Consider the following 13,639-nt stretch of genomic DNA (forward strand, 5'->3'; position numbering starts at 1 on the left):
AATAAATTTGTATCATCAGCAAATATTTCAAATTTTAATATATTTGAGACAGTGGTTATATCATTTAGGTAAATTATAAACAATTTAGGTCCTAATACCGATCCTTGTGGAATACCACATGTTACTCTTCTCAGGTGTGATTCAGTATTATTGATGTTTACATATTGAAACCTATTACTTAAATAACTGCATAACCATTTAAATACTACACCTCTTATGCCATATTGTTCAGATTTCTGCAGAAGTAATGAGTGATCAACAGTATCAAATGCTTTGCATAAATCAATAAATACACCCACAGCATATTGTTTTTTTATCAATTGCAGTTGCTATGTTTTCAGCAAATTCCATCACTGCTAGAGATGTTGATCGCTTGTTTCTGAAGCCAGACTTGTGGTCATTTAGTAACTCATTTTTCAACAAAGGCATCTAGTCTTTCTACAAAAAGTTTTTCAAGTATTTTAGAAAACCGAGGTAACAAGGAAACAGGTCTGTAATTGACACAATATGCTTATCACCATTTTTATACATTGGAATCACATTTGCTATTTTCATTTTATCAGGAAAAATACCTGTTAAAAATGATTTGTTACAAATATAGGTCAATGGTTCAATCACACAATTAATCACTTCTTTTATAAGTGTCATATCAACATTGTTAGTATCAGTTGATTTTTTTGTTCCTAAACTTTCTAACAACTTCAAGCACATCACTCAAACAGACTCCTCCAAGAAACATAGAATCACAATTATTAAAAACACAACCAAATTTTGTAACTTCATCTTTCGGCAAGTCAATCGAACTTGGCTGTACTTCGGGCCTGTATTAACACAAAAAAAAAAATCATTAAATTCATTAACAATCTCCACTTTATCATCAATGATAGAATTGTCTTTTTTAACAATATTAGTTGGAAACTTTCTATTATGCCGATTTTTAATTAGCTCATTAAGAACACTCCAAGTAGCCTTGATGTTTTTTTTATACATTTGCAGTAGCTGGTCATAATAATCTCTCTTTTGTTGTCTCAAAATGATAATCTATTTTTATATTTCTTATACTTGTCTTCCTTCTCTGTTCGATATTTCATAAATTCCCAATATAGCCTATTTTTCTTTTTACAAGCTTTTTTCAAACCTTTTGTAAACCATGGTTTCCCCTTTTTCATAGACTTTTTTCTACATTCTTTGAAAGGACAATGTCTGTCATGTATTGTAACAAATGTTTCCAAAAATGCATTGTATGAATCATTAGTGTCTTCAACATAAACGTCTTGCCAATCGTGATTCATAAGTTCCACTTATAAAGCCATAATTGCTTCTGGTGATTTTACTCTGCTTAACTTATAAGTCTGTTTTTCCATTTTTGACATTAATTTATCATCCATTTCTAAGAAAGCAAAAACTGGTAAATGGTTACTTACATCAGTCACTAATAATCCACTTTGTATCTTCCCATCAGTTACATTTACAAAAATATTATCAATCAAAGTTGCACTCTCCTTAGTTATTCTGCTAGGTTTTAAAATTAATGGATAGTATTAATAAATTCTGCAGTCTTCGTATGATTATTAGATTTCAACAAATCAATATTGAAATCACCACAAACAAAAATCACTTTGTCATTGTGTTTTTCAATATAATTCAAAAATCTTCATATTAAATTGATCAATGCAGGACCCAGGTGTTCTACAAACACAACTAATGATCATATTTTTTGCTCTTTTAGTCATAATTTCAATAGTTACACATTCCATTAAATTGTCAAAAACAGTTGTCATACCACCAATAATCCTGCATTTAAACTCAGACATCACAGACAAAGCAACACCCCAACCCCTTTCGTTGATCCTGTTTTGCACAAACATTTCATAGCCATCTAATTCATCCTGCAATTCTTTATCACTCAGCCAAGTCTCTGAAACTGCAATTACATTACATTTTTGCTGAAAATAATCTTTTATTTTTGAAAAGTTACTTTAAAGACTCCTGCTGTTAATATGGATAATTGAAAACCCCTTTGTTTCAAAACTGAAATTTTCCTCAAAATAATACCCACAATTCAAATTAATATTCTGATAGAAGTGGGTCTCCGGATCAATGTCATTTTCTACTTTATAAAACTTATGTTCTTGAAAACCAAAAGATGTGAAATCTGTATGTTCACACATTTTTACACACTGAGGTTTTAGTTATCGGTCCCGAAGGTCAGAGAGAGAAGCTTTTACCAAAACTACACATTTTTAATCCTTCACACTGTGTGAAGAACCTTGGCGTCATTTTTGACTCTGAGCTCAGTTTTATTCCTCATATTAAAAATGTAACCAAGATTGTTTTTTATCACCTTAAGAATATCGCCAGAGTCCGCCCGTTTCTCTCTCAGGCTAACACGGAAGTGCTGATGCATGCCTTTATTTCCTGTCGTTTAGATTACTGTAATGCCCTGCTCTCTGGCCTCCCGAAAAAGAGCATTTCACCACTGCAACTACTGCAGAATTCAGCCGCTCGGGTGCTGACGAGAACCAGAGGGCGGGAGCACATTACGCCAGTTTTGAAATTGCTGCATTGGCTCCCTGTGTGTTTCAGGATCGATTTTAAAGTACTTTTATTAGTTTATAAATGTGTTAATGGTCTTGGGCCATCTTATTTATCTGATTTGCTTTTATCATACCAGCCCTCGCGGATCCTGAGGTCCTCTGGCGCCGGCCTTTTATTTATTCCAAGGGTGAGGACCAAAATGCATGGCGAGGCTGCATTCAGCCGTTTTGGTCCTCACCTTTGGAATAGCCTGCCAGAGGATGTCAGGTCTGCACAGACTGTTGATATTTTTAAGAGGAAGCTCAAGACACACCTTTTTAGTTTGACTTTCAACAACTTTTAAATAATTTATCTTTTCTTTTGATTGAAGATAATTCTATGTTTTGCTTTGAATGTTTTAAAGCACTTTGAGTTGCATTTTTATGTATGAAAAGTGCTATATAAATAAAATGTGATTGATTGATTGATTGATTCTCTTTCTAGCTAATTTAAAATAAATGTACCACCTAGAAATTATTTTATCTAATCATCTCAACAGAAAAAGATACTCAACATTTCCATACAACTCCTCTTCAACATAATCTTCATTTCATTTATATCGATCCAGGTCCGTAATGTCTCTAATAGCCATAACTTTAGCCTGTTCTGGTGTTCCATTCAGTTTTATCATTACTTTACAGTTTCTTGTCCAAGTGTCTTGAATGCGTTTCTCCTTCTTCAGAATTCTTGCTTGTCGTGTAATTTCCGCATTTCTCCTTGTGAGATGTTCATTGACATAAACTCCTGTGGCCTTAAATTTTCATGCAAGCTTTAACTCCTCAATTTTATGCTTTCTACTCACAAAGCGGACGATGATGTTTGATTTGTTGTTGTATTTTAATGGTAAGGTGTGGCGGCAGCTATATTGTTACTGTCTAAAGAAATGTCTTTTTTGTTGAAAAACATTATTACTTGCTGCTCAAGTGAATGCAGTTCACCTCCCCATGCTTGTCGCCTGCTATGATCCGAGCATAGGTGCGATGGGTCGTCTCAAGGCCGGAAATAACCAGGTCATCCATTCTTGTGTGTTGCTCCAAATCATCCACTCTTCTTTCCAGATCTTCAAGCTTCTTATCCTTCTCTTTGATCACAACTTTCAATTGTCGCACTTCCTCAATTAGCTCAAGGAGGCTCACCTGTTGTTTCACCATTTTGCTAAATTACTCTGACATGAAACTCAGAGACTTCTTAACTTCTTCGTTGCCATGCTGTCTGCCGATCACAAAAAAAAAGAAAAAAAATCCCTCTAGAAAACGCAGAGAAAAAGTAAAACATAAAACAACAAAAAAAACACTGAAACATTGTCCCACTGAGACTCCAGGTAATTCAATTTTACTGGTTGTCAAGCACATGTCCTGAAAAGTGCTCGAATCTTCAAAAATAGCAGAAATAATCCTGCAGATTGAAGCTTTACTTTCTTGCAAAGATAAACAACTTTCCAAGGAGCTTGGATGTCAAATTCTGTCCATGATATTTGACAGATTGGGAGAGCTCATAGCACAGCTTCCAACCAGCAGCCATGACATGACAATCTGTCATCTTTTAGCAGCATGAATTTAAAAGAACTTGATGGACTAAAACCTTTCTGTTTTTAGTGTTTGGAATTTTAGAGATTTTTTATTATTGTTATTTCGGCATCATCAAAGATGTCAACATAAAACAAGTAATAATAACCCACCCAGCATCAGAAGCCTTTTGGACATTGGATTTTGGGCTAAATCTGGTCGGTCCGTCTTGGATTTAATTTAGTCAAAAATAGTTGTTGATAATTGGGTTGAGTTTAGCCCGTCTAATGTGGTCCAACTTTAGTCCAAAAACAATCGTTGATAATTGGGTTGTTTTTAGCCCGTCCAATATGGTCCAAATTTTGTCCAAAAATGGTTGTTTAAAATTGGGTTGAATTGAGCCTATCAAATGTGGTCGTAATTTAGCCCAAAAATATTCTTTGTATTGGGTTGTGTTTAGCTCACCCAATAAGGTCCAAATTTACTCTAAAAATAGTTGAAAATTTATCTGATTTAGAGAAGAGGGATATTAATATAGAATGGCTGGGAGTGAGAGTAATGGAAATAGGATTGCTGGTGGGCTGGAGAGTTCATACAATTGTCAAATAGCCTAGCCTATTTGAAGCTATTCCCTCCCTCCTCGATCAAGTCGACTGACGCATTGGAAAAAAATTCCAAAGTTTCGCACAACATCCTCAAAATAACAATAAAAGACATCTTCGTAAAATCACGTCACACTGGAATTGATTTGTTAGGAAAATCTAATTGATTCCCTAGACACCTTGTGAATTAAGTGAAGGAAGCATTATTTATTCACATATATTAGCCTGCTAATATGGAAATTCATAAGAGAAACAAACACAAACTATTCCTTTAGGACAATTACTCCTACACCATCTTGTGGCATTGTTCACACACCAAACAATTCTGGCACTTTGAAGAAGTCAACAAAAAGAGTCTATAAGTGTAAGCATTTTATTCTAAGTGTATATCATAATCACTTGAAACTTACAAAACTATATATATACAGTAAGTATTCCCACCTACAGACCTCTGTCAAACGGAAATTCCCTCACCCGGAAAAACAACGTTTGCATTAAATTTTTTGGGTCCAAAACAAACTTAAATTATAGCATTTCAAAGAAATTTGTCTTATTATTTTTTACATGTTTAAACCTGTTCTTGTTTTGTAGCAAAAAAATAATTGTTTGAATAATCGTGATTTCAATTATTACCAAAATATTCGTGGTTAATATCTTTTTTCATAATCGAGCAGCCTTAGTACTGACCACTTTGGCTTGCTTTCAACCAACGTCAGTCTTCTCCCAGAGATAATCGTTAAAGTTAAAAACGTGTTGATTCAACAATCTTGTTATATTAATTTAGTATATTCACTCGGCTTTGGCAAAACAACGAGGAAAAAGTAAGCAACACGCATGGTGAATGCCGCCAAGTCTCTGCGTAAAGCGTACGGAGATTATGTGAGACGCAACTTCCGGTATGACATTTTCAAAATAACGGCATCGTATTTCAAAATACAGATGGCTGCCATTACAAATGTCATGCGATCTATCAATACTACCTTTGCGATCGACGGGTAGATCGCGTCCGATGCATTGAGCACCCCTGCTTTAGCTGTTAAACATCAACATTTTCATTTAAGATTCCTTGATTATTGCGGTTTACTCTACTCTGCACCAGCACACTTGTGTCTCTTGACAGAAACCTTCCATGAGAAGCGTTGGCCACAAACTGCGCAGGGAAAAGGTTTCTCACCGGTGTGTGTTCTGGTGTGACTTATTAAGTTTCCCTTCCGAGAGAATCTTTGGCCACAAACTGAGCAGGCAAAAGGTTTCTCACCAGTGTGGGTTCTGGTGTGACTTATTAAGCTTTTCTTCTGAGAGAATCTTTGGCCACAAACTGAACAGGCAAAAGGTTTCTCACCAGTGTGTGTTCTTATGTGGTCTTTTAAGGCTGACCTACGAGAGAACATTTGGCCACAATGTGAACATGCAAAAGGTTTCTCACCAGTGTGGGTTCTGATGTGACTTATTAAGCTTCCCTTATAAGAGAATGTTTGGCCACAAACTGAACAGGCAAAAGGTTTCTCACCAGTGTGTGTTCTTATGTGACTTATTAAGCTTCCCTTCTGAGAGAATCTTTTGCCACAAACTGAACAGGCAAAAGGTTTCTCACCAGTGTGTGTTCTTCTGTGATAAATTAAGCCTCCCTTCTGAGAGAATCTTTTGCCACAAACTGAACAGGCAAAAGGTTTCTCACCAGTGTGGGTTCTGGTGTGACCTCTTAAGTGTCCCTTCTGAGAGAATATTTTTCCACACACTGAACAGGAATAAGTTTTCTCTTCAGAGTGTATTCTCATGTGTTTTAAACGTCCCTTGAAAGCACAAGTTTTCCCACACTCAGAACATTTCCAGCATTTGTTGTCATTGTTACATGTCATATCACCTTCACATTCTTCATCATCATCATCATCACCATTTGATGACGTCTCATCATTATCAGATAGTGGAGGTCGGAGGCCGTCTCCTTGTGATCCTCTCCAGTGGTCCCCATCACCTTCTGTTGTCACGTGTTGCCATGAGCTGCTGCTTGGAGGCTCCGCCCCTCTGCTCACCTCACTTTGACCTTCATCTTTACTCTTCAAAGATACATTAGTTGATGACAACTTGCAGATATCCTGATCCTCCTCATCTTTGATGTAGGGGAGCTCTTCTCCCTCCTCTTTAATGCAGGGGCGCTCTCGCTCCACCTCCTGTTTAACATAAGGGGACTGCTGCTCGTCGTCTTCTTCTTTAAATTGGGGGAACTCTTCGTCCTCCTCTTCCTCTTTAACATGAGGATAAACATATTCACTGATGTCTGCAAGACACAAAAACACAAACGCACATGGCATTAGGGCTGTCCCAAACGATTATTTTTCTCCCGATTAATCTATCAACTACTTTTGATGAAGAAGATGCCATACTGAAATACTACAATGATTTTGAATAGGCACAAATTCTACATTACTGCAGTCACAGACTATGGTAAACCGGCCAGGGTTTCCTCTAGTTTTTTTTTCTTTTCTTTTTTTAATCAGCGGGAGCAGGACATATCCTAAATACAAGGTGCATGCTGTGCTGCGCCCAGAGTCTGCACTGAGACGGTGAGACCGAGAGCGGAGTAGATATATACACAGATGTCACATGTTATTGATTCTGGATACATAAAGCAACGGAATCAAGAACGTTACCTACAAGCACCAACGCAGTTTGACTGGAGTGAAATAGCTCTGCAAATGTTAGCCCCATAATGCACAAAGCTGAATCACAACATTGTGTGATTTTGACTGCAACCCGCTGCTTTGAGAAATGAAACCTAACGATGCACGTTAATACGTCGCACATAACATGCAACTTTAGTAAAACCGGGTCTTATTATTAGTTAGATGGACTTATGATCCTTTTTGCATTCTGTCGTCTTTCAGCAGCACCTGGGTGACGGCGCTTCAGGTGTTTGTTCATCGCGAATGTGGTACGCCAACTCTGCTTTACAAAGGCTACAGACGACCAACTTGTTTGACTTTTTGTTGGAATATGTCCATACTTTGGACTTTCTTGTCCGCTTTTTTAGCTGATTCGTACTAGCGCTCTCCTCTTCCCCTCTCGGAACGCAGACAGGATCCGGCACCTCCACCATTTCTGCTGTGCGCACTTGTTTACAGCTGACAGTATGCACGTGTTGATGCATTTACGTTAGAGGTAAGATCGGGCATAAAAAACCCAGCCCGACCCAGGCCCGCGGGTATTAAAGCCCGACCCAGTCCGAGCCCGACCAATTAAGCCCGAAGCAAACCCGAAATTTCATAGCGCGAAGAGGGGCGGTCTTTGGTGACAAATGACAATAGATGTTTGGCGATCATCATTTTTACCAATACAGCTGTTTAAATGCCTGCTCAGCATCAAGGTGCCAGTCTTTTTTGAAGACATTGACGACATCCACATCACGGGCATCGCGCACGGCAGCCGGGCCGCGATCACACAGCACGGCTGCAGCGCCAGCGAGCACATCACGGGCTCTTACGGTGCGTGTTTGCCTTTTCAGTTCCCGTCTTTAGTTTATCCTTGACTTCTTGCTGCTCCATATCAGGGATACCAGGTCAAAATAGATGCGGACTTGCGGAGGGAAAGATTAAGAGCGACAATCACGTGCGCAAAGCATGCTGGCTCTGCGGCTCCTGTTTAGTAGTTAAATAGCAATTACCTAAAGATACTGCCAGCGCGCACAGACACGATCGAGATATTCTGTGCATGCTCAATCGCAAGGAAAGCTGGTCTTTGTAGTACCGGAAGTGCTTGTACGCGGAAGTGCGTTGTTTGGTGCGCAACCCACCGCAAATACACAAGCAGAGGTAAACAAGCTAAAGAAGCAGCACAAAAGCAGACTTTTGGAGTGAGGAGGAAACCGGCTGCTTCATTCCTGTGGTGAGTGACATGAATATCAAGGGTTTTACTGACAGTTGAAAGTAATGAGCGGGAATGCCGTCTAGTTGAGTCTTGGCGCCGTGTGTCGGCGTACACAGTGGGTTATTCTAATGCCGGAGCAACTCTCTCCGCTCAATCACGTAAACGGAACGTAAATTCAGAATATTTGAGAAATCAGAATTTTGACCTTAACCCGAATATTGAGTGCATGTAAACGTAGTCACGATGGTGCCGGGGGACAGAAAGGCGGAGGAGGCACGAGCGTCGTAAAGTCGAAACTTCGTAGATCGCGTAAATAAGTCGTAATTCGATGACTTCCTGTAAAGCAGTTACATTAGAACTCTCCACTCGCTCACGTCTTAGCCAGCTAATGAGCTTTAAAGAGAAGTCAACACAAACATTTTTTTCAAGAATATGTTCTATGCAAGCCCACTAATTGAAACAGGGCATTCTGATAAATATTGCGTTTGTGGAATAAGTGTTAATGCACCCGTTTTTAGCCATCTCTGCTAAATATAGCTCATATTCAGAAAACAGGTCAGCCGTGTTGGTCATTGTTAGCAGTTGTGATGTCATTTTCAGTTGACAGAAGACAAAATGGCCGCCCCCAGAGATGGCTAAAAACGAGTGTATTTTGATGCTTAACTTGTATTCCATAAATGCAAAATTAATCAGAACGTCATGGTTTAACGAGTGGGCCTGCTGGGAATATATTCTTGAAAAAAATATGTTTGGGTTGACTTCCACTTTAAAGGGACACTGGGATGAGCTTAAAGGACGGTGGGGCCACCTTTTCACTAACAAGTTCATTTTATATATTTTTTGATCAGGAAAATGAAAAGAGTTGTCATTTTCTATTTTATCAATAAATTTGGGAGAAATTAGGAAATAAGTGACTCTATAATGTTAATGAGCAGAATGGCCGCGCCCCCTACCGTTCTATCCTTGTTCGGCCGGAGTCACGAGATGAACCGATTACAAACCCCCCATTGGAAATCATTGTACTTTCATTGCTTATAACGTCCACACACGGCGATCGATTGGCACCAAAATTTATGTGGACATCTCTATTAATGCCCACTTCAACATATCAAAAGGATTAACCTCTCCATGGCTGATTTATATGAGAATGGGGAAATGTGGAAGTCAGCAGAGCTACATAGGCTGGAACCAGCGCACACTGCTTCGTAGCTTAAAAAAAAAAAAAACACTGCTTCTTTGCTGATCACGGTTAGGAATTAAACACCAGTAGGATATTCACAGAGACTGACATGGAAATGAGACGTGCACATTTATTTGGATGAGGAATGGCCACAGATTTTCGACTTAGAACGTGCCGTCCAATTTGGAAGGTGACAGCCGAAATGGCACGTTCCAATGCGGCCACACTTGTCTGTGCAGTCAGCCTCGCCGAAACTTTTTGTTCGCTGTTTGATGAGGGCTTTTGTCATGCACGGCGTCATGCACGGATGCTTTTTCTTTTCTTTTTTTTTTTTTTGCTGGATGTAGGCGGACGTAAGGAGGGAACCGCTTTAAAAGGACAGGGTCAGAGGACGATAATTTCTCTGAATAAGGACGGAGGGACGAGGCCGGAAGGGTACCCAGGTCACGCAGAGGTGACGGACCGGCAAAAAGAGTCAAGTGCCCAGCTCTGCTGAGCTGAGTTCATTTGGCATGAAAAAATGTTCAGCAGACCTGCATGTAAAAGGCAATGAATACAAATAAAGAGGCAACAACCTTGAACGCATTTTACCCAAACAACTTCACCTGACCATCATTACCATCAGAAGTGGGTAGTAACTAGTGAGATTTACTCCTTTACATTTACTTGAGCAAGTTTGTTTACCTGTTAGTAAGCTGGTTGCATAAAAAAAGTACAGGGGCTGAAATTTTGTGTTACCTGTGCTTAATTTCTTTTATTTATACTATTATTATTTTATTGTTTATTAAAGTACTTAAATTTAACTTAAGATTGTGTCATCTTCCAAACCGCCTATCCTATACAGGGTCGCGGGGAGTTGCTGGAGCCTATCCCAGCCGTCAACGGGCGAAGGCAGATTACACCCCGAACTGGTCGCCAGCCAGTCGCAGGGCACACACAGACACCGCCACTGAGCGGGAATCGATCCCACGCTGCCCGCACACAACTCAGGCGTGTGTACCACTACACTATCAGTGACCCTTAATTTAAGATTATTTTTAAGATATTCTTTAACTAAATGTAATTCATTTCATTGATTGGATGGACCTTGATTTGCCTGAAGATGATCATTTTGTATTTTCGTCTAATTTAATGTTTTTAAAAAACAAAAAATAAATGAGACGTTGTTACAGTTACTCAGTACTTGAGTAGTTTTTCACCAAGTACTTTTACTCAAGCAATTATTTGGATGACTACTTTTTACTTCTACATGAGTCATATTATTCTGAAATAACGGTACTTTTACTTGAGTACAATTTTTGGCTACTCTACCCACCTCTGATTACCATACACTAGTAAATAAGATTACATTGAAATACAAACACACGTGACGTGCATATTTTTTACGACAGAAAGTCGTTCTTTACAAATCAAATGAGAGTAAGAAGTGTACAAACCTGCTCCGTGTAGCACAACATGAGGCTGCTTGCAGACTTCGCCCAGCAGTTGAAGATGTTGCTCGTTCTCTTCTTTTATTCCACAAAGTTCCTCCTTGTATTTTGTTGTCGTCATTGCACACATTCTCACACGACAATCCCAACAAATCCGTACTTTATTTCTGCTTGACGATGTGTCGTGTGCTTCTCTTTGCTAGCGGGCTAAACTAAGCTAGGCCAACTTGGCCGAGAAGCATCAATGGGGGCCGAAAGGAGTTCACCCTGACACAAATACTTAATTAATCAATTATGTCGTCGTCCTTTAAAGTAGTGATGGACGTCCTGTGTGGAGGCTGTGGTCCGTTCGAACACACATTGTGCCTCTGTAAGACCAGGCGCAATTGGCGGTAGCTAGCTGTAGTGATCGAGGAAGCCTTTACGTCACTTCCGCTTATGTCGTGGCCGTTGCCTCATCGATGCCTCAATCGAGGCACTGTCAACACAATAGCATGTTGATGCATACCTTTAAAAAATAACAAACATATTTGCAAGAGCATCCTGACAATAGATAACAGACAATAGACAAATGTGCTTAAAATGACTCGTTTTGATTTGTATTGACTTTCATGACAAGATGGTAACAGTACTACAAAATATCAGATGTAAAAGAAAGCCACACTGGTCATTCATTAAAAGCTTTAAATTTCTTCCATCCATCCGTCCATAATCTGTACCGCTTATCCTCACAAGGGTCGCGGGGCATGCTGGAGCCTATCCCAGCTGTCTTCGGGCAGTGGGCGGGGGACACCCTGAATCGGTTGCCAGCCAATCGCAGGGCACACAGAGACAAACATCCACACACACAATCACACCTAGGGGCAATTTAGAGTGTCCAATCAACTTACCATGCATGTTTTTGGAATGTGGGAGGAAACCGGAGTACCCGGTGAAAACCCACGCAGGCACGGGGAGATCATGCAAACTCCACACAGGTAGGCCGGGGCCAGGATCGAACCTACAACCTCTGAACTGTGAGGTCGGACGTGCTAACCAGTCGACCACCGTGCCACCCTTTAAATTTCTTATTAAACCGAATTTAGAATGCTCAATAATCAATCTTTTAACAATTTAGGCCGCTAAGTGACATTTATTTACACTTAGGGTTGCCAACTCCCGGAAAAATAAATAAGACACCTCATCGGCAGAGACGGCCGACCTGACTCCCTTCAACTAGGAATGGGCGAATCGATACCAAAATATCGATATTCCGATCGAGAGTCCTCAATTTTAAGTATCGACCTTCAAGATAAAGTAGTGATATTTGCAATTAATTCAATATATTAATTATTAATTATAATTATATATATATATATATATATATATATATATATATATATATATATATATATACATGATATATTTATTAATCTATAATTTAGAAGGTTTTATTGCCATCTAATCAGAATTTCCTCAATGTTGCCAAGGGCAATGAGCTTTCTGTCTTGGCAGAAACGTCTTTGACTACTGCAGAGTAAAACACTGAGCAAGACATGTCATAGTTGAGGCTCAAAATGAGCTCACCTTTAATCAGTTCAGCAGAACATTTTCACATATTTGTCCACTTACTCTTCATAAAAGAGAAAAATAATGTAAACATTTTTTAAACTTTTTTTTACTATATTTATAGTAAAATTGTAGTATATCGACTGCCTGTCCAGTAAAAATTATGCATACCTGTTTGAACTCGTAATAAATGTAAGGCTGTGTGTGTATTTATCTATTATTCATCAAGTTATTACTTTTATGTATTACTAATCTATTTAACATACTTGCCAATCAATTGTACTTATTTATTCCACCCCAAAATCATTATAGGTTGTTTGTCCATACAATACTGACATTCATTGCACATTCCCATATTAACCTTGATCGTATAGTTAAAAAACAAATAATTCTTTACATACCAATATCTATCTCTGTCGTTGCCTGGTGGACAAAAAATTTGTCATGCTGCTTTGTTGACTTCCGCTATCTACTTTGGCAAGCGACATTACCTCGACCAATAAGATAAGCGGATTCTGTATCGTCAAAATCGTGTATGAATGTGCTGTCAGCTCATTGGTCAGAGAGCAGGGGAGGGCCTAGGACCGTTACCGTAAATTGTCATTAATTCCATCGACATTTTACTCTGCCGATATTACGGGACAAAGGGCGTCCCTTTACAACTCAATACAGGACGTGTATTTATGTTCGTAAATACGGGACCATTCCGTTTTTCAAGGGACGGTTGGCAACCCTATTGACGCTTCCGTCGGGATTCGAAACGGATCAGCCAAAAGAAAACACTCCTCTCGCGAGACACTTGTTTATCGCAATGTTTAGATTAGGTGTGTCCACTGCCCACTATCCATGATTGGGCTGGTCATGTGGGTTTAGGGGAGTTTATTCGAATTTCAAACATTTAGGCGAGTCGTTTAGGCGACTTTTTAGGCGAAC

The 13,639-nt window shown here is 39.1% G+C and overlaps 1 pseudogene across 1 annotated transcript; it reads right to left on the minus strand.

Annotated features, from left to right (window-relative positions):
• Nucleotides 1-5,043: 5,043 nt before the first annotated feature.
• On the minus strand, nucleotides 5,044-11,570 carry LOC147126934 (uncharacterized; annotated as a pseudogene). The gene is made up of 2 exons (XR_015084680.1): nucleotides 11,165-11,570; nucleotides 5,044-6,962 (listed from the first exon to the last, which is right to left on the minus strand). The product of XR_015084680.1 is annotated as an uncharacterized LOC147126934 (transcript).
• Between the last annotated feature and the right edge of the window lie 2,069 nt (nucleotides 11,571-13,639).

The sequence above is a fragment of the Filicampus tigris genome, chromosome 22, assembly GCF_054856515.1.
Source record: "Filicampus tigris isolate MCC_2025a chromosome 22, RoL_Ftig_1.0, whole genome shotgun sequence".
Classification (NCBI taxonomy): domain Eukaryota; kingdom Metazoa; phylum Chordata; class Actinopteri; order Syngnathiformes; family Syngnathidae; genus Filicampus; species Filicampus tigris.